The following is a 22,674-nucleotide window of genomic DNA, read 5'->3' as shown; positions in this document are numbered from 1 at the left end:
TAAAGCCCTAAGTGTTCCTTAGAATTGGCAGGAATGGTTTTGGTTGGAGTTTGGCAAACCATGACAGTAGCAATATCTAGCTGAAGCTTGTGTAAAAGTAGTCACCAGAGTAACCTCTTGACTCTATTTGAACTCTTTCAGCCACTGATACCTTATTTGTTACAATTCTTTTCCTTCTTTTGGTCAGGATGGCATTGTTGATCCCACAGTTCCAGGGCCAGGCTCATCCCTGGGAGTCGTATCCAATGTTGCCAGGGATGCTTTCATCCCTGGATGTTATGTCCCACATGGGGGGCGAATGTAGTGATTACACTTTCAGAGTTGGGCTTCAAGAGAAAGAGAGGCCACATCTGAGCAACAAAGAATTACTCTGGAAGTAACTCTTAGGCATAACTATTGGTAAGCCTCTCTGCTACATAAATAAGCTTCGCAAAAGCAAGCCTCAAGATCAAGGGCTTGGCCTGTTGACTTGGGAAATCCTAATGTTTGAGACAGTATAAAGCGTTTCCCTGGTGGTAGAGTTTAATAGTTCTATATTTTCTCTCCCATCCCTCAAGGGATTTTGCCAATTCTTTTTAATTATCTGCTCAGCTTACTCTAGGATGTATCTGGGAATAACCTTAAGCTGTACAGTGGGAATTCCCACTCTGAGCTCCCTGTGTTTGGATTGTTTTAATGATCTATCCATCCATACAGATTGAGTTAGATGGTGTGCTACCAGAGATTTAGGTTCTGGACAAAGCAAACCTCTCTTTCTTTGGTCTCATAGAATAGGTGAAGTTCTAAAACACAGACAGTGCTATCTTCAGCTCTGTGTTCTGATTTACCTTAGTCCCTTCCTGATTCGCTTGGCTCTTATCTCTAAGAGAAGCCTGATCTCTTTTCAGTTTCTTTAACAGCTGTTGTCTATGTCAATACTGACGTTTAGAACTGCTGAAGTCCTACTCTGAGTCCTAGATGTCACACAGATACCAAAAGCTCCAGGGAAATACCAGGTTTTGCATATATAGCACAGCTTCTCAAAATCTAGAAAAAACAATTACTGCTCCAGACTAAATACGGTGGCTATAAGAACCTACAATCTAGGCCCTACTTTTCTTGTAAGTATTTTCTAAATGACACCATACTATATTTGCTCTTTTCTTTCTGGCTTATTTTGTATCACATAATGTCCCACATTCATTCACAATGTTGCATGCCTCCTGACTTTGTTCCTTTATGTATATACACACCACAGTTTGCCATTCTAAATTCGCAATTAGTATATCCTTCAGCCACCTCCATCCATTGGTCATCATGTGTAATGTCCAAAATTGACAGTCCATCAACACTTTCAATTTTATCAGAGGAGTCACTTTTAATCTGCCTCATTAAGACTGACTAGTTGGCCAGGTGACAGGCCGTGCCAGGGACAGGCAGAGAGAACTGCTTGTGTAGAGCCTGGAGGGGAGAAACCCCATGATTTCAAGGAACTGCCAGGGCTTGGTGTGGTTGGATCAGGGTGAGAAGCAGTTCTTTGGCCTTAAGCTGCAGTGCCTGGCCAGGGATATATGGTTGAAACTTTAAAATTTTGCCTGGAGTGACAAAGTCAGACCTGACTGCAGTGAAGAAAGGGATTGGAAAGGGAGGCTAGACTGAAATAAAAAGACCAGTTAAGAAGACATCCTAGTCTAGGAATAAGATGGTGGGTTTCCCAACCAGGTAGGGGCAGAAGGATGCAGAAAATTGCATAGATTTAAGCAACATTGAAGTATTGACAGAATTTTGTAACTGGAATATGAGAACAGAGGAGTCATCAGGAATGATTATCAGATTTTTGGTTTGGGCATTGTTCTGACTATCCAGAGTAACAGCTACCTCAAACAGTGGCTTAAAACGATAACAGTAGGGGCGGGCCGCGGTGGCTCAGCGGGCAAAGTGCTTGCCTGCTATGCCGGAGGACCTCGGTTCGATTCCCGGCCCCAGCCCATGTAACAAAAACGGAGAAACAGAATACAATAAAACAAGAAAATGTTTAAAAATGTTTCCCTTTCTTCCTTCCTTCCTTCCTTCTATCCTTCCTTCCTTCTCTCTGTCTTTCCTTTAAAAAAAAAAAAAATAAAAAAAAAAAAAAAAACGATAACAGTAATTTACTCATGAATCTGGGGATTGATGGTCAGCAAGGCCAATTTCTGCCTGGGATTTCTGAGGAAGTTACAGTCAAACAGTGGCTGGGGTCATCTCAAGGCTTCACACACTTTGACTGGTGCCTGAACTGGGAACATACCAACACTGAAGGCTGGACAAGCCTGTTCTCCTGAGTCATCCTCCTTCATGTGCTCTTTCTACATGATGGCTCCAGAGTAGCTGGACTTCTTATGTAGTGGCTGAAGGCTCACAGGGAGAATGTACCATGAGAAACTATCAGAAGTCGCCTAACCGTTTCCAACCTAGTTTCAGTGGTCACGCAGCATCCCTCTTACTGCATCCTGTTCATCAAGGCCATTAGGGGAGGGAGGCATAGAGAGCTGATGGAAAGAATATTGAAGAATTTATGAATGTGTTAAAATCAAGACAGGCATTGAGGTAGATAATGGAGTAATATTTGAGGTAATATTTGATAAGTAATATTTGAAGGACTATAGGTTGGGAGGTCTTTAATATGCTAAAGCTGATGAAATTCAATATATCAGAAATGGACCAGCTTTTAACAATGGGGGTTTATTACTGTGCTGGTTTGAAAGGAAGTATGCCCCCTAAGAAAAGCCATGTTTTAATATAAATCCCATTTCATAAAGGTAGAATAATCCCTATTCAGTACTGTATGTTTGAAACTGTAATCAGATCTTCTCCCTGAATGATGTGATTTAGTCAAGAGTGGTTGTTAAACTGGATTAAGGGATGACATGTCTCCACCCATTTGGGTAGGTCTTGATTAGTTTCTGAAGTCCTATAAAAGAGGAAACATTTTGGAGAGGGAGATTCAGAGAGAGCAGAATGATGTAGCCATGAGATGCAGAGAGTCCACGAGCCAGCAACCTTTGGAGATGAAGAAGGAAAACGCCTCCTGGGGAGCTTCATGAAACCCGAAGCCAGGAGAGAAAACTAGCAGATGACAACGCCATGTTTGCCATGTGCCCTTCCAGCTGAGAGAGAAGCCCTGACTGTGTTCGCCACACGCCTTCTCACTTGAGAGAGAGACTCTGAACTCTCGGCCTTCTTGAATCAAGGTATCTTTCCCTGGATGCCTGTGACTGGACATTTCTATAGGCTTGTTTTAATTGGGACATTTTCTCGGCCTTAGAACTGTAAACTAGCAACTCATTAAATTCCCCATTTTAAAAGCCATTCTGTTTCTGGTATATTGCATTCCAGCAGCTAGCAAACTAGAACAATTACATTACAAGTTCATAGTTCTAAAGCTTGAAAATGTCCAAATTAAGGTACCAGCAGGATGATACTTCCTCCCCCTTGAAGATGGTCTATTGGTGATCCTTAGCTCCTCTTCACACGGTAAACACACATGGTGACATCTGCTGGTCTGTCCCTTCTCTCCCAAGTTCATTGCTTCCAGCTTTTGGCTTCAGTGTTTTCTGTGTGTCCTCTCTTTTAGCTTCTTTCTGTCTTAGCTTCTTTGGGGCCTTTTTTCTGTCTTCTGTCTTTTACCCTCTTATATAAGACTCTGGTAAGAGACTTAAGATCCCTTAACTTAAGATCTTGACATCTTAAGAGTTGACATCTCAACTTAGGATCCTACTTCCCAAAAGATCCTATTTACAATGGGTCCACACCCATTTAAGAACATGATATTTTCTAGGGTATGTACAGCTTCAAACCATCCCAGGAAGGATAATGAAGAATTTGATTTTGAAGTCACCGAGTTTGACCTGCCTGTGCAAAATCCAATGTAAGGTTTCAGGTTGGTGGATGGGGAGCTCAGGTATGAAGTTTGGAGGTGTGTATTAGTTAGGGTTCTCTAGAGAAACGGAATCAACAGGGTGCACTCACAAATATACAATTTATAAAAGTGTCTCACATGACTGCGGGAACACAGAGTCCAAAATCCACAGGGCAGGCTGTGAAGCCGAAGATTCCGATGGAGAGTCTGGACAAACTCCACAGGAGAGGCTCGCCAGCTGAAGCAGAAAGAAAACCTATCTCTTCTGAATTCTCTTCCAGTGATTAGATTAAGCATCACTCATTGCAGAAGACACTCCCCTTGGCTGATTACAAGTGGAATCAGCTGTGGATGCAGCTGACATGCTCATGGTTTAATTCTATGAAATGTCCTCATTGCAACAGACAGGCTAGCACTTGCCGAACCAGACAAACAGGTACCATTACTGACCAAGTTGACGCATGAACCTGACCATGACTAAAAGTGTAATTAAAAATAATACCTAACATTTACTGTTACTATATACTATAATATATTGTGTTATTAATTGGTCATGTGCATAATGCTAAATATTTCTCATGTATTATCTGTTAATCATTTTAGAGATTAGAAAACAGGAATTTAGAGAAACTGAGTGTCAGGGCAAGACATGATATAGCCAGGATTTGAAACCAGGTCTGGCTAATGTCTGGGCTAAAGTTCTTTTCTTTTTGTTGTTGCATGGCCTGGAAATTGAACCCGGGTCTCCTGCATGGAAGTCAAGCATTCTACCACTGAACCCCCTGTGCACCCGTGGGCTAATGTTCTTAACCACCAAAATGATAATTGAAACTGCATATGTATGAACTTGCCTAGGAAGGCTTGTACAAAGGGGGATGGGAAGAATCCTAAGGAAGCCCAGTGCCTCAGTTAATGCTGGCACATGGTAGGTACTCAGGTTTTAAGGGACCATTAGGAAAAAAAAGAGAGAAAGAAAAAAAAGAACTGGAGAAGAAGCATGAGAAGACCAAGAGGTTGGAAGAAAACCTCGTGCAAGAGGTTGGCAGTCAGCCTGAAGTAGACAGTTCCGATAAGGAGTAAGTGACCAGTTGTGTTAAATGTTGACTAGAGATCATGCAGGTAACGACTGAAAAATGATCACTAGATCAGTGGTGACCTAGGTTACAGTGCTTTCACAGTGGTCTGGCGGGGGTGGAAGGGTAGAAAGTGATAAGTGGAGGAGTGGAAAGTGAGGAAATGACACTGCTACAATTATGTTTTAAGAAATTTTGCCCTGGAAGAGAAGAAATATGGGGCTATAACTGGAGGGGGATGGAAGATTCACAGTTGGCTTTCCTTTTTAAATGAGGCTAGATTTGAGGTTGGTTACATGCTGATGAAGTAGAATGAGAGGTGATTTTGCTGAGTCTGATTGAAGTATTGCTGGGGAGGGGTGTTTGAGCAGGGTAGGACTGAAGCAGCTGCAGAGGGATGTCCAGGGAGACAGAAGCATTGGCTACTGTGCAGTGTTGACGTTGGCCGAATTAACAATGACTCAAACTACCTCTTAGTTGTGAGATTATGATAATACCTGTACTTTTAGAATATGTAAAAAAAACTTTCCTTCTGCTTTTTGTTCTTCATTTTAACAAAGAAACACCACCATTTATACTGGCAGGCAGTTTCTAAGGGCTTTATTAATTTAATCCTCACAACAACCTTATACGCTGAATACTATTATCATCTCCATTTTTCAAATGTCATAATTGAGATATAGAAATGGTTAAGCAACTTTTTAAAGGTCATACAGCTAATGAGCCTCAGAGCTGTGATGTGAATCCAGGAAACCTGGCTCCAAAGACCTTTCTCTTAACCTGGGCTTAAAACATGCCTAATGCATATTAACTACACCACCCTCATCTCGCCTGCCACTGCCATCATCATCATCATCGTCATCACCACCACCACCACCACCACTATTGCAGAGGGTTCTTTGGAAAGGCAGGGGAGAGGGCACTGATGTGAGTTTAGCTTGTGAGAGGAGGCACAGAGCAGCGTGGCTTGAGTATCAGTGAATAGGAAAGATGGTGGAATTAGCTAGATGTTTTTCCAAAAAGCTGATAAAAAATGGCCCAGGTTGAGGACTTTCAGCTGAAACTAAAACCCATCTCAGGCAGTGTGTTGGAGGCAAGAGTTTGTTTCATTGTGGGCAGCCTGCTTAGCCTTCAGGTGTTATGTCTGGAACGATTGTATAGTAACCTGGATGGATTGTTAATAAAGTTGAAATGGCCTGTTTGATCTTTGCTTCTATTAGTATTGCAGAAATAGTTTTTCGTTAGATAGTTGACCTTTACCCTCCTGCTGTTCTTTAAACATTTTCTTCTTCAGCCCTTCACTGAAGACACTGAGTTGATGGTCCCTCCAGGGCTGCTTCCAGGGCTACTTTAGTTATGTTTGTTGGATATGGCACAGAGGTGCCTGACCAAGGTGGCGAGTGGTACTGAAACCTCTGCTCTGCTTGCCAAAGTACTTATTGTGAATTGACACAGCGGTGCCTAATGGGCTAATCATGGCCCTCCGTAGGCCTTTGGTCTGTCTCTGTTACAGGACAAAGCCCATTGTATCATAGAGCTGGGGTGGGTCTAAGCCTCTTTGAACCCCCAGAGTCTGGCACAGGTACACAAAGAGGTGCTAAGGAGTGGTTAGACTGGGAGAGCTGTACAGGAATGGGTCAGGGCATTGATTTGGAACGAGACTGGCTGCATTTGAATTCTAGCTCTGCCACTTACTTGTGTCTGTGCCTGGATCTTCTCATATGCAAAATGGACATAACAATTGCACCTACTTTAAAAAGAGAACCTGGTATTATAAGTCAGTGGTACAAAAGCATTTGCTATTTTTTAATTGGGACTTTGTATATAAAATTAGGACTTTATGATACTGTTGTCACAAAGGATTTCACTCTGGTTTTATTCATTTTCCTTTCTGCTACCACCTAATATACATAGTGGAATAACTAGGTTAAAAATACTGCTGCTGTTTGTCAGATTGTGTTTTAAGTGGCAACCGTTTCTGATTTACAGGGGTGAAAGGTCTTGACGTGGCATATGGTGGCCCACTTCTTTCTGCAGGCTGCTGCTTCTGCCTATAGCCATGTGTAAGTTTAGCCAAATGAGGTGACTTGCTTTAAACTTAAACTTTAAACCTGAAGTGTCCTGAGGTCTAGAAATGTATCATTGTTTGGACCTCTCCACTTCTTTTTTGTTGGAATCAAACCATTTAAAAGTTAAGTTTCCGCTCTTGAGAACTTTTTTTCCTTGCATGTGATTTATTGGCCAGCTCTTTATCCCTTCTTCCCATATGAATGTTTCCTGAAGTATGTTGTGGAGGAAAGAGTACTGGCCTGATTTATTAGATAATGTTGCTGTTCTTTGTCACTTTGAATATTTCCTGAATCTGACTCTTACTTTTCTTAAGTTACTTCATATAAGAAATGTTTTGATTTTTGGATTTCTCTTTTTAAAGTATAGAAATATTATACATTTATATTGTTCACTGATAATATTTCTCTTAAGGTAACATAATTTTTCCTCTGGTTTGTTGGGTTTTCAGGATGAGTATTTTAAGTACTGGCTGAATTAGATAAGATTATTTGATTTTTCCTGGTTTTTTTTTTTTCATTTCCTAACTTCACTGTCCCTATTGACCTGACCTTGGGCTGGTGCCCTTCTTTATCATTTCTTTTGGACTTAGGCCATAATTTTTCTGTAGCCTGAATGTGTTGGAAATAGATCCCTATGCTTGTGATGTTCTAGTTTCTTCTCAAATATGTCTTTATTTGGAGGAATGCATAGCTATATTGGTCATCTTGAGAAATACCCACAGGTGAATATTTTTCATTTTTCTTCTGTGCTTACTGTTTTAGCAAAAAAATAGTTATGTGGCTTTGATATTCACTTTGAATAGTTTTATAAAATAGATGCAGTAAAAATTTTTTTTCGATTTCATGTTGAGAAAAGATGTTCAGTTACTCATTCTAATCAGATTCTTTGCCATATAAGAGAACCCAAGTATAATAAAACTAGTTGCTAAAAAAGTTTATTTTTTAAAGAGCTGTACAAGAGATGATGCATATTTTAATTCTTTATGACAAAGGTTGCCTTGAATAAGTCAATATAAAAATGCATGGTTGTGAAGAAAGGAATAAAATGAATTAAAATTCAACAAGTTCGCTGATGGTTTGATTTCCTTCTCATCTGTCTTAAAGCAGTTCTCGTCTATTTTCCCAAATCCAGAGTGCTCAAGAGTTTACCTCTAAGCCAAAGCTGTTTATCCTAATTTTTTTATATTATTGAAATTGGTGATATTGAAACAGCAGCAGGCGCAACAGCAGATGCATATGCTTCTTAGCTTCTAAGTGTAGATGTGGTTAACATTTTCCTGGATATGTCAAAATTAACAAGTGCTTTTGTTTTACCCAGTGGCCTTCTAATCAGTTTTTGTTTGAAATGGAAAAAAAAAGTAACTATAGGTCCTCGATTTTAATTCAGGCAAATAGCCCTTTGTTCAAAGAAATAGTATGCCATGGAAAAGGACATTCCAGGAGAAGAAAAACCCCACCTTCCCTTCCTCCTAATTTACCTATTTTCCTGTCTAATTTTCCTCATTCAGCAAATTCTTATTGAGAGCTTAGTGCCTGCATCCTAGATAATGCAGGGATAACTTTTAGTTACTGAGCTTGTAACACTGAATGAAAGACGGTTCTTTGCTTGTGAGAAAACCCCAGATAATGGGTTAGAACAGGGTGGCCACATTTTTTTTTTTTTTTTTTCTGTAAAGGGCCAGTTGGTAAATGTTTTAGGCTTTGCAGGCTGTACAATCTCTGTCTCAACCATTGAACTCTGCCATTGTAGCTCCAAAGCAGCCATAGATAATGCATAAACAAATGGGTGGGACTGTGTTCCAAGAACTTTTTCATTTTTTTTAACTTATAGAAACTTCTTTATTTCCTGGCAACCACTCTTTTGTTTAAGAGCCTATGGAAGAAGAGCTCATGACCAGTCAGTGATTGTTCCTACCCAGAAGGGACCTGTGTGCCTTCAGACCAGTCTGTAACCTCGGGTTGACTGGCAGTAAATTTAGGAGCTGGAGCAGTCCATTCGCCCCGAAGTTCCTCCTTAGTCACAGCTTTTTCAGCAGCAGTCTGCTCTTCCTTTTCAGTCTTTTCAGGATGTCTGTAAAGTAGAAATCAGGCATGACTTCCCGAGGGTGGGCACAGGAGATATTCCATGCATGCTCAGAACTTCCCGGGCCAGGATCCACCACATCAGACCCACCAAGTGAGCTCCCTTGTTGTTACCTGGGATGACAATGACCACATAGCACAGGGGAGAATCTGTGTTACGCAGAGCCATGGTGGGCAGGTTAATATAGGATGCCTCTGTGAGAGGCTGGAGGTCAGCCCTAGGATTGGTCACCACCAGAAGATGTGGCTCCCAAAAGGCTACTCGTTCTGGTTGGTGAAAGCTCTAGGAGTCAAGCGCCCAGCAATAGGAGTTGCTCCAGTGACAGCAGTAAACTTTAGCACAGCTTACTGGCTGGTATTCCTAGAGGATATGACATTGACATAAATGGGTTTTCAATGGCAACAGTGGCATGAGCCACCAGCAGAAGCTTCTCCCACGTCCTCTTCAGAGTTATGATGTAGATGCCATCACTTTTCCTTTGTAGATGCACTGTTCCATTTGGAAGTCAAATTTGGTGCCGCCTAAGTGTGTTCCTGCTATAGGGAATTTGAGGACATCCTTCTCCTTCATCTGCAGGACCTCAGGGGCTCTGGACGTTGTTTACGTTTACCTTTAAGTTACGACGGAAATCAAGGACGCCATATGGACCCCTCTTTGGGTAGCACCAAAAAGTCCAATAACATTTTATTTACAGAAATAGGCAGTGGACTTGATTTGATCCATGAATTGTAGTTGGCCAACCTCAAGCTAGAAGAACAGGATTTACCTCCCTGGAAAGAGGGACAGTATTGCATTATAATTTTCACTGGCTTCGGAGTTTTGATTTGTGTGCTATGAGGTACCTTTAAGGAAGGAGACAACATAATTGGTGGCTTCAGTTTTATGAAGGGCATAAGCAGTGTTCTATGAATCTTCAGAAGGCAGACCTGGAGGTGTCAAAATCATAGGAAGGCACATATCAGATCAGGGTAAGAAAGAACTTTCTTAAGTTTCATCTACCTTGAATAGGAAATGAAAAAGCAGAAGCTGACTTCCTACCTTTTTAAGATTGTTACAGAAGTTCATGCTTGAGTAAGAAGTTGGAGTAAGTGCAAGCTTCCTTTCAGCTTTCAGTTGGTCCTAATTTATCAGGCAGTCTCTTCACCTTACCATGAGTTACTTAAAAACACTGTGGTCTAGTGCAAGATTTCAAAAATTTATTTTCTTTTAAGCAGTTGGAATTCTTTTGTCCAACCAATTTTATGCAGAACTGAGATATATAAAGCAAAGAAGTAATATTTTATTATATATGATTTTTTGAATTGTGTTTATGATATGTACTTATCATTATATTATATATATGCTGTTATCAGGGAGGGCATTGAAGTTGTTCGAGAAACACAAAACTAAATTTAGGCATGTGGAGGAAAACTAAAGGCTCATCTAATTTATTTGTTTCTGCATTTTTTTTTCTCTTTTTGGGTGAAATACTAGGGAAAAACAAAATCCCAGTGGCATTATAGTTACATATATTACATATTTTAAAGTAGTTTACATGTGCAATCCTGAGTTACTCTCCAAAAGGAAGGCCGAAGGTTTAATTCTGAGGCTTGTTCCCCCCTTCCCCCAAAGTTACTCTGGCAGTAAAAGTTAATGTGTGGGTAGACTCCAATGTGTTAAAATTTCATATACGGTATATTTTAGTAGGTGTTTCTCTGCATTTCGGTCTCTAAATAATTTAAATTCAACTTTCGTGGTTGTTTGTCATTTGTAGAATATCCAGTCCACCCCTTTAGAATCCCTTCTGGGGTATAGAATTTGAAAAGTAGTGGTTTGGAATCAGACCTGGGTTGAAATCTGTGTTCTACTTCTTACATGGCTTGGAAAGGGTAATGAACTCCTGTAATCCTCGTTTTTTAAATCTGAAGACAGGTCTAATAATCCCCACATTGTTCTAATTGTGAGAACTGAGATAAAGAGTGTAAACACCCTGCACATACAAGTTCCTTAATAAGTGTCATTTGTTTTCTTCTCCTGTGACTTGAAAGGTAATCAAGGCCATTCTTTTAAATTCAGTGTGGTTTACAACTGTGCAATAGGTGTGGTTTCATTTGTGGTTACTAGAAATTATTCACCATGTAAAAAACAGGCTTGATTAGGAACTCTGTTTTTATGGTCCCCCAAAAGACATGCTCACGTCATAAGCCCCAGTCCCATGAATGTGACCTTATTTGGAGGTAGGGCATCTTTGAAGATGTGATTAGTTAAGAGGATGCCAAACTGTATTTGGTCTCCTGTAAGAAGAGGAAAATTTGGACACAGACATGTGGGACAATACCCTGTGATGATGAAGGCAAAGATTGAAGGGCTCCATCTGCAAACAAGGGAATACCAAAGATTGCTGGCAAACTACCAGAAGCTGGGAAGATGCAAGGAAGGATTCTCCCCTACAGGTTTCAGAGAGAACTTGGCCCGGCTGACATCTTGATTTTAAACTTCAGAATTTTGAGTCAATGAATTTCAGTGTTTTAAGCCATGTAGTTTATGGCACATTGTTATGAAAGCCATAGGAAATTAAGAGATTTACCCTCAGAAATGCATATTACTCTCTGAAAGAAATGGGCTTGTGAGGGGACGTAGTTCCACCATTTGTGGGTTGTGATTCCATCTCTGGTTTAAGAGTGAAGAGAGGAGTTTGGAGAGATCCAGATAGGTGAAGGGCAGGAGGTCAAGAGGCTTCCTTCGCTATACAATGAAAACATGGATGATGAGTATATAGAGTTTCCTTATCAGATTGTAATATCATCTCCCCATATCTGTGTGTTCTCTTTAGTAATTAGCAGTAAAACCATGAAATAAGAAGGGTCAGTGTGCACATCTTTAGACAATCAAGTAAATGATCATCAAAGAAGGGAGGGAGGGCTTGTGCTACGTGGTGGTCAGGCTTCAGGGCAGGAATGAGAAGAAAACCTGTAAGGCTTATAAAAGTCTTGTCATTCTGAAAAAGAAAAGGGAAGTAGGCTGAGTCCCTGGGGACCAAAAGGAGATCCCAGTAACCTAAGTTGGCCCACTGCAGCCCCAGGACTTCACAAAAAATCTCATGTAATTCCCCAACCATTTTAATTTTTTTTTTTCTTTTTTTTTGTGGTACATGGTCCGGGAATCAAACCCCGGTCTCCTGCATGGAAGGCGGGCATTCTAACCACTGAGCTACCTGTGTACTCCCAACCATTTTGATTGAGGTTATTTATCTACGGCAGAAGTAAGACTGTAGTCTGGCTATTCATAAAAAATATCAAAGTTTGGGAGCATCAGATTCTGAAGGGTGGCCCAAAGAAATTGGTCTTAAAATTACAGAATCAACTTTTTGTAGCAATAGTTATCATAGTCCCCTTTGCCGTCCTTGGCCTGTGGGACTCTGAGGCAAGTGACAGGTAAGCGTGTAAATCATTGAAAAGCCTTCAAAGTAAGAACTGTTGTTGACTCTATTTATCAAAATTGTGCAGCTTTTACGGCGCTATAAAGTGAAACACTGAATGGGGGTTTTCTCTATTCATTCATCAGATAGTTATATAACTTATATATATGATCTTGCGCTAAGTGCTGGCAAGAACACAAAACTCCTGCACGCATGGAGGATAGAGTCTAGAGCTGCAGAGATTTTGTAGCATCAGGTATGCTGCTGATACTGGTGAATGTTCTACTCATTTGTTTCATTATTCTTTGAATGTTTTCTGAGTGTCTAAGAGGTGCCGGGAACTGTTGTGTGTGTTAGATGGGGGGGCAAATACAGAGCTGAACACAGGTACTTTCTCGAATATATAGTTTTGTGAAAGAGCCTGACACAAACTCAGATCTTTAAGATTCAGGCATCAGAGGTACATGTGAAGTCCTCTCGATGGTAGAGGGCTAGCTAGCTTCAGGGCCTGGGGGTGTTCATGAGTCTGCTTTAGGGCAAGAAATAATCTTTTCATCATCTAATCCAGTTGCTTCCATCCTGCCTGAACAATAGAATTACCTACAGCTTAGAAAATTCTGATGCCTAGGTCTCTTCATACATTTTTAGTACCTAGAAATATTGATATTGATACTTAAAAATAAAATGTCTTTAAGCTTGGAAACAATTGAAAATCTATTACCTAGCCCAAGCATTTCTTCTTTGAAGCTTTGCCTACTAGAAGAATTAAGACTTTCTTCTAATTAGTATTATGAGAAGTAACAGGAAGGGAAGGGATGAGAATTTTTGAGCTGGAATTAGGAGGCTTGGAGTAAGCCAGGTAAGAGAGGGTGGATGCCTGACTAAGGAGCTAACCTTGGGGATGGGTAAAAGGGCAGCAGAGAGAGGATTTGGGGAGTAATCAAGTTTGGGGAGAAAAAGGGGTGAGTTTTGTTTGAGGTTTCTAGAAAAAGTGTTCTGTGGCATTTTAAGTTTTTGGTGTCAGCTACAGATTTAGGAGATGAAGAATAATATTCTAGAGCATTGAAAGAGAAGATAGATGAAAATTTAGGTTTTGGAGGCACATTTCATTGAAGGGAGTTATTAGTAATTTAAATAATACAGAGTTCAAATAAATAATACAATAAATGTTACCTTTTTATTGATTTGACAGGCAGTAGGTCAGTTCTCCTGCATTTACCTATTCTGCATGCATAATCTCAATTAATTCTTAGACTTCTATGATTAAGATACTCATTTAATCCCTGTTTTACAGATAAGGGTTCAAGCTTAGAGAGGTTTATTAATTTGTCCAGTGATGTAGCCAAGATTTGACTATGGTAGTACTGATTTAGTAAAAGGGCTTGAATCCTGTGCCTTCTGTTAGATTCCTGTTTTCACCATTAAGCTTTTTCTGTAGACTGGAAAGCATCTAATGAAATTTTCGTTGGTGCAAAACAGTTTAGTAGAATGGTTGTAGCAGAAGCCAGAAACTCTTTCCTTAGAAGAGTTATAGGCACAGAATTTTGAAATTTAAAGAAAATGAAAATTAGGGGCAAAAAACAATCTTCAGATAAGAGCATGGACTTTGGAACTAACTTACCTGGGTTTGAATTTGAGTTCAGCCACTTTTTGGCTTTGCGATTTTGGACAAGACATGTAATTATTTTGTGCCTCAGTTCCTCTTCTTATGTAGATATGTAGACATAACTCACAAGGGTTATTGAGAAGGTTAAATGAGTTCTCACTTTCAAAGCCCTCGGAGTAGTGCCGGGCACATGGTGAGTCCTCATGAAACGTCAGGCATGTTTGCTGTTGCTGTGTTGTTGTTGTTTTTATTATTCACCTATTTGCTGAGTGCCTTCTAGGTGCCTGGGCCCTGCTCCCACAGAGAACAAAAGAGATCCCTGCCCTCACAGACACTACATTCTAATGAAGTGGCGGATCAGTTAACATGCAACTTTATGAATGAACAAGGTAATTGTAGGTTTGCTAAATGCTAAGAAGAAAATAAGCAGGGCCATGAGACAATGGAGGTGAGGACAGAGGGCTTTGAAAGTTGGGTGAGGTCTGTCTGAAGGGGTGTTTCAGCTGAGACCTGAAGGTGGTGAAGTTAGCCATGTGTGGGTGGAAAGAAGCTCTTTCCAGGCTAAGGCCCAACTGAGGTAGAGGCTGCTTTGATTTTAGGGACAAGGGGAGGCTGTTGTGACTGAAACACAGGAGGACTGTACAGAAACCGGACCCAGGTGGGAGCTGGGTCTGGATTCTGTAGGAGGTTATGATAGGCAGTTGGCCATCTTGCTTTGAGTGTTTTTCATCTGGAATGGTGTTGAGGTAGAGCAGGCTGAATGGTGTGACTGTTGTGCTTAGTTCCCGCCAAATGGAAATCCCTTTGGCAGAAAGTTCAGGATAAGTTTTAAAACAAGGATACTTTGTATATTAATATATAAATAAGTTTTAGGTAGCATGTAGGCAGTCAGTCAACAGGTATCAGTAACTGATATCAGACTGCGAAGTGCTTATTTGAAAACAATAGGAGGATGTTTAGGGCATTACACTGGCAGCCCTCCAATGCTTGCTTGCATACCCTGAGGTGATTCTTGTTTTCACTCATGCTGTCACTTTCGTCTGGAATGCACTTTCTTCTACACCTCCTTTCACCTACTAACTCCTAATCTTTTAAGATTTACGTCAGGGGGTGCCCCTTCTAGAAAATCTTTCCTGACATCCCTGTAATGGGTTCAGTGCTCCTCCTACTCTATCTCTCAGAAACCCTCTGTGCATACCTTCTCATGTGCTGAACACGTTTATATTGCTGTTGCCGTGGGTGTGTTACATTTCTGCTCTTTCTGAGCTAGGAGATCCTTGAGACCAGGGTTTGGTCTTTCACCTTTGTGCGCTCAGTATTTCCCCAACAGTGTGTTGTCACATTAGAAATGCCCAGAAACTGTTTTTTCTTTTACTTTATTTGGATTGAAAATTTTTTTTTATTCCTAGTACCAGTTTAAAAAATGAAGGAATGAATCATTAATGGTAAGTGGTGCTGTTTTCTTTATAAGGTTATTAGAAGGAGATTTCTTTGCGCCCCCTGCTCAGTACTTTTAAATTAGATTTTTTTGGAGAGAGTCCCTTCTTATCTTCATTTTGGGGGCTCACATCTGCTCTAGTTTGGGTATTATATGTGATTTTTAATTATGTTTTGCAGAAGGTTGACCAAAGTTCTGCAGGCATTAAAGTTATAAATTCTGATGTGATGATTTATAAATTTCATTTGGTTATTCCTGCTGGATGACTTTTCAAATATCTGTGGTTATTTCTGCTAGGTAGCTTTGCAAATCTTTGTGATTAAATTTCACAAGGAGGTTATGTGCTAAAGATTATTATTTTTTACAGGTGAGAAGAATGTTTCCTTTTTGGATTGCTGATTGAACACTTTTATCTTCTATCCACATACAATTGTAGATTATTTGGGAAGTATATACACTCTTGGGATATGGTGGTACTGTTATAACTGAAAATGCCTTATAAAATATTGAGAGGATAATTTTGTCAGCTTTTCTTTATATGAAAATGTTTTTTTATATTGAATATCACGTTCCTTTTCCCTAGTCTGAAGAAGCTATAAGATAGATGCTGAGGAGAAAAACCCTCCACATTTTGTAAACAAAAATTCATTTTATTTTATAATCAGCTTTTTAAAAAAAGTTACTTATTTTCCATTTGGGGAAAATAACCTTTCAAGCCTACTAAGCTAGTTGTTAAATAATTCACTGTTAATGCTTTCAGTGACAGCACTAACAGAAGGAGATACCAGTTCTAAAGTAGGTGGCATTCCCGAGAGTTTATTCGAGTCTGGAGGAGTAGTGGAAGCAAAATGATAGACATGACCTATACTCAGAGAGGATTCCACCCACTCAGGATTTTGGAAATCCCATGTACCCTGGAACGTGCTGATGTGTCCTCTCTCTACACAATTCTCCAAATCCTGCTTCTTTGTCTCCAGCCCATTTTTTTTGAGATGGGGCAAGAGAAAATGAGGGATCTAATTAACCTTACTGGGCAATAGATGAGCCAGGCTCTGGCTTCTTTTGAAGGTGTTTTACTGCCTCCTTCCCCCAGCCCCCCTTCTTGTTTCACTGATTTTAACATATTACTCTCAATACTTTTAAAGAGTTAGATTGGCTATATTAACATTTTAATTTTTATCTCAAGCAAAATTATAGAGAGGGAAAAACTACTGTCATCTAGTTTTATATCAGGATGACAGATTTTACCAAGCATCAAAATTGGAAATGTCACTATAGGACATATTTTTTTAAAAGAGCTCACTTAGAAAGAAAGCCATTGTGTATTTTCATCTTCTGATAGAACTGAAATTTGTTATACTTTGAAATCAGTTTTTTTGGGAACTATATGATGAATGACATTTATTTTCTGCCATCTTGTTGAAGATTTTTTTTTTCTCCTTTATTTTCATGCTTACCTTTGAAATTTCTTAGGGAAAACAACAGTAAACTGTCAGTAATCACATTAATTTCAAAGGGAGTGTTCTTTTTCTTTTGCTCTAGATTACACATATGTTTCTGTAGGCTCTCTTGAAAGATTTTACCCAATCTGTGACATCATCTTTTTTTGAACTTTTTATCAGATGAGGCGGCAAGGAAGATGAGCTGGTTCTGAGGTTATTGTTTTTGAAATAAATATTCTTTAGATCTTCCTCAGGCAAGTCTAGGTGTAGAATTTGTGAATGCTGATTTGGAGACTACTGGCCAGAGTTTATCTAAAATAGAGGGCCTTTTTTTTTTTAATTGGACATAATCACATACTCATCCTTCATTCTGAGCTATGCATTATGTCCCATGGGCTAACAGTTAAAGTGCAATGGGTTCTTACAAATAGACTTTCTCTACAGGGGAAAGAATATGAACTGATTATTTAAAATTTATTACCAGTTCCTATATTATAACCAAAGGAAATTTGATTATGTTTTTAAGTATCTCTTTGTATCTGACTCCCACTAATTGAATGAAGAGGCTTTTTACAAGAACCTTATTGTTAAAGTGAGTTTGGAGTTTGGATGATAAATGTGCCAGATGCTCTTAGGTATGATGGTTAAAGGTAAGGCAGCATTTATAAGGATTAGAGTTTAGAGGGAAAGAATGAGGCAATAAGTCTAGTAAGAAAAAAAAATTACACAAAATGAATTGAGGGTTTTCAGGGTAATCATTCTGGCAATCCCAATAACAGTATTTGTATGCGAGAGGAAAGAAAGATTGGAAAACAGATTTTTAGTAACTAAAGAATAAATATTTCTCCCTCTTTAAAAGATAAAAGCCCTTAAAAAGGATTACTCTACCGATAAATGCTAGGGCCCTTTCTTTTATGACACTGCTTTTGAAAATGCCAATTGGGGTTAGGTTTGGTTGAGAGGGACACACAGCAATTTTTAAACAAGTTGGAAAAACTTATTTCTATTTCATATAAAAATTCTGGAGAAGGTGGTATGACAGTGCCATCATCATTTGTGTCTCCAGTTTCACTCAAGTTTGTACTCCATTTTGTGTGATTTTCTTTCTCAAGGAGCCCTCACAATCCAAGATAGTTGCTGGACCTATATTAAGTCTCAGTTCTAGACTGGAAAAAGAAGGAGAAAAGGCAGAAAAGCAAAAAGAGATCTTCTTAGAGACACTTCTCTTGACGCATCCTTCACTTGTATCTTATTACCTAGAACTTATTTGGCCACATGGCAACACCTAGCTCCAAGAAATGCTGAGAAATGCAGTCTTTCATTCAAGGAAGCATAAAATAAGATTTTTCCATTTTGGAAAAATAAACTTTCCAGCTTACTGAGTGATTTGTTAAATAATCCACAGTTATAAGGGGCTACTTTTCCAAAGGTGGAAGGGAGGAATGGATGTTGGGGGAGGTAGTGAGTTTTCTTAATCTTAAGCTCTGAGGAGGTCATTGTGTTCTGAGTAGTGTGTTTCATTCAAAATAAAGAACCTCTACAGTTAAAATAGTGTTTATAATGATACCTTAATAATAATAGTTACAATAATTGATAATAAATGACTCTAATGTGAAATCTTCAATGTTTCATTTTGGACAACACCACCAGTGAATGTTTGAAAGTCTTTTCAAAGTTTTGGTTGAGGTTAAGAACTTCAACTAATAAATTATCTTTTGAGTTTGGGTTTCCATTGCTATAATTTTTATTTTCAATACTCATCCATATAGCCTTTGGCTTCCCATTCTTTTCCTTTTTGTGTTCCTTTAATCATATACAACTCACTTTATTGTGGTTATTGTTAAAAGAGGCAAGGGCATTTTGCAAAAATCAAGTTTATATGGCTTTTTCGCCTTCAAAAGGAATGCATCTTTGGAAGACTTTGACTATTCTGGGAACCCAGGAATTCCGTTTCTCTGTTTCCTTGGCATAATGGATAAAACTGTGATAGCTGAAGTTGATGGCATTATAACTTCTGCAGAGAAGCTTGTACTTGACAAGAAATAAACAATGTTGGGTTGTATAAAGTTAGGTTTATTTTGACTATGTACTAATTCAATGTGCTACAAATATACCCCTAGCTAAAGAAAAGAGAATAAGTCAATATTCATGCTTCTAGGCATCGTTTTGTAGTTGGGCATGAGTTTTGGGAATGTGAATTTTATTTGGGATGAGAAGTTTTGAATGCTAGATTGAGTACTGCCATTGATAGTCTGAGACCAACGATCTCAATTTTCTCTCTAAATTCAACCTATTTAATTTAAACCTTTCAGCATTTTAGCTAAAGATTTTCCCTTTTTTAAAGCTTACTCTTCTATCTACTATAAATAGTATAGACTTTTATGGTCTGGTAAGGATCGAATTAAACAAAAAGTGCTTAGAAAATTACTTATAGCAGTCACAAAAATTTATCATTAAAAACTGGATATTACAGCAACATTTAAAAGAAGATGAATTTAAACCATTACATAAATCACATCCCTTCAATGATGCTCTTGAGTTGGTGGATGTAATATCTGTTTTATATCCCCATAGTAAATAAAGCAGTATATCCCATATTTTGTTATCTCCATGTCCATTGAATCAGCCTTGAAAAGGCAGATAGAAGGGAAAAAACTTAGCCACTTGCACATAAAGCAGATGTCGGAATACAGGAAACATTTCTTTAAAAAGAGAAGCAAAAACGAGAGGAAAGACTTCAGTTTTTTAGTGCAAACATTTAGTTGTTATCTTTTATTCTTATTTTAATCTTGTAGAGAATGTCTGAATATATCCAGATCTCATTTGCTGTTTGTAGAATTGGCGTTTACACGGTAAGCAATGTATATTTTTGCCGTACCAAATGTCATGAAAAATAATGTGGAGAAGTTTAAGAAACAAAAAAAAGTGAAGAATCAAGGCATGTGGAGCAACAGGAATTGTCTCCACCACTAGTGAGAGTGTAGAATTATGCAGCCACTTTGGAAAATAATAAATCTGAGCACTTGGATAGCCTATAAATGAGTAGTTCCGTTCCTAAAAGCATACTTTGGAGACATTGTGGTGTCATTACAAGAAGATGTATACACGGCATGTTCTTAGCAGTGGTATTAGTAAACGTTTGCCTTATTAGAAATAATGCCTATGTCCATCAGTGGTAGAATGGGTTGATGAATTGTGGTATTTGGATTAATTTCATGAATTACCATTCAGGGCAAAAACATGTGACCTAGAAAAAATTATAGTTACATAATACAATAGTATATCATGGTTGTATCTCATAACATAGTGTTGAGTGAAAGAAACAAGTTACAGGAAAATATATGGGGTGTAGTTTCTTTTCAGTAAAGTTCAAAAGCAGCAAGACTATATGTTGTTTTAGCATTGCACATGTTGGTCGATAAACTATGAAGGCAGCCATAAAAATTCAGACTGTGATTACCTCTAGGGTGATGGTTCTCAAAAGGGAGCAATTTTTTTCTTTTTTTGCCATTTCCTAACCTTTTCTTTTTTTTCAGTTTTTATTTCTTTAAATTTATTGAGATATATTCACGCACCATACAATCCACCAAAAGTATGAAATCAGTGGTTCACAGTATAATCACAGAGTTCCACCAGGAGTAATTTTGTGCTCTTCAGTCCATATGACAATGTCTGGAGACATTTTTGGCAGTCACAACTGATTGATTGGGGATGGGGATGCTTGCTACTGGCATTTAGCGGATAAGAAACCAGGAATGTTGCTATATGCATTGGTTAAACACTTAGGAATTATCTGGCTCAAAATATTGGTGGTGGGGATGTGGAGAAACTAACGACTCTAGAGAACTAGAAAGAAGGAAAGAAAAGGGATACAACAGAGGGGACTTCCGGGGGTTAAAAATTGCAGTAATATTCTAATTTTTAACTTAAATGGTGGGAAGATAAGGTTTTGCTTTATTCTTTATATATTTGTTTTGTGCACTCTTTTGTATGTTTATTTAACAACAACAAAATATGTTAAGGTGTTTGGGGATTTTTTTTGCATGAGTCTGTGTCAGTTGACTCAAATGCCTTGTTGAGAACCCAATTATTAATTCAGGAATATGGGATTTTATCTCTGTAAATGACTATTAAAAGACTTTTCCCATCTTATGATTCAATGACAGAATGTCCTGACTTTCTCTTTGAAGGCCTAGAGAGGGGAAACTGAAACCATGGGCCAGATATACAATGATATCTACTTTTGAAAGACTGAATTATTTCTAAGTAAGGATTTAAAAAGATTTACATAAAGTAATTTTGTTTTCTAACCCACCTTGCACAGAAGAAAATGTATATACTTGTACTAAAAGTTTAAGGAAATTTTTGAAAATGAAATAAGAATTCTGAGAAAAGGCTATGACTACAGATAGTCAATTCCTCGAGGGCAGGGAGTCTAGTGTTTGTCTTTGTATCCTCCACAGTAGCTTGCCCCAAATCTGGCAAATGTTAAATGTTCAATAGTTATATGTTTAACTACGTTAACATCAACACAATTTTCTGTTTTGCTTAGTTTGAATTTAAGAGGAAACAGTATTTCTTTCTTCCTTTTTCACCTTTTATTTTAGCTCTCATCTTTTATTCATTTTACATTTTCATTCAGGATGCTGGATTTTGTATATATCATGTGCAGTCTCAAAACAAAATTGGATGATATTTGTCCCCAGTTAGATTAATTAGTGTACTTTTTATTTATGTGACATTTACGTTGTCTGTTTTTTCAGATCCTCTGAGAAGCAGATGCCAAATTGAGATTAGATCTATTGGAAGAAATGACTGTGAAGGCTAATAGGAGAACAGGAGAAGGTGGGGAGGAGCCTTCAGAATTTGAAGCAGTTCTGGTACCAGCGAAAGGAGAGTGAGAGGGAAAGAGGATTGGGTAAAAAGCCTTTAGGCTGCAGTGCATTTCTGAGAAAAGTCTTACCTAGGCTGGTGATTACTCCTTGAACAAGGGTGTTTGTTAGAGGAGTTATGCTTTGGGCAGGGAAGGCCTGACTCCAGTACCTCTGCATGCTGAGACTCTGGCTGGCAGCACTCCAACGGAAGCACAGCCTTGCATGAATGCCATGTAGATCTGAAGTTGCAAGTTGCAGCAGCTGAAGACCATCAGTCACCTGAGAGGCACACCTCTGTGGTTGCCATAGTGCGTTGATATTGTGCGTTTTTACAAACAGAACTTGAGAATACTGGGACTGCTGATGTCAGGAATTGTGTTTATTTGTCCTTGAATACCTAGCACTTAGCCTGGGCCTGGGACCTTTCAGATATTCAATCTCTGCTTAATTGATGACTTATTCTAAAGCAGATTTTAAAAATTGTCCCTAAAAGGAGAGGGGGTGGAAATCTTGTGAATTATAAATGAAGAACACAAGCAAAACCAGAAAAACTTTTGTTAGCTTCTATTGAAAACTAAATGCTAAATGCTAAGTAAAACAAAAAATAGCGGGGGGAGGGGGGATTTAAAATAATAATGGGTGAGGTTATGGGACAAGAGAAATGATGTTAAGTAGTTGACCTGACTTTTATTTCTGTGTACTTTCACCGTTGTTGAAGAACTGTGGGTTAAGTACTTATAAATGAAGGAAAAGAAAGCCCTATTTTTTTGTCCATTAGGAATGCATAATCTGAAATGTAAAAGCCCAAGATGGAA

The 22,674-nt window shown here is 38.7% G+C and overlaps 1 protein-coding gene and 1 pseudogene across 3 annotated transcripts in view; one reads left to right on the top strand and one right to left on the bottom strand.

Annotated features, from left to right (window-relative positions):
• The window catches only part of ARL15 (ARF like GTPase 15), a 500,112-nt gene that overhangs the window by 11,655 nt on the left and 465,783 nt on the right, over nt 1-22,674 (top strand). The gene's annotated exons all lie outside the window — the stretch shown is intronic.
• LOC143646370 (small ribosomal subunit protein uS2B pseudogene) lies at nt 8,931-11,283 on the bottom strand (annotated as a pseudogene).

Source organism: Tamandua tetradactyla, chromosome 9 (assembly GCF_023851605.1).
Source record: "Tamandua tetradactyla isolate mTamTet1 chromosome 9, mTamTet1.pri, whole genome shotgun sequence".
NCBI classification, from domain to species: Eukaryota; Metazoa; Chordata; class Mammalia; order Pilosa; family Myrmecophagidae; genus Tamandua; species Tamandua tetradactyla.
This window is presented reverse-complemented; position numbering and strand designations above follow the sequence as displayed.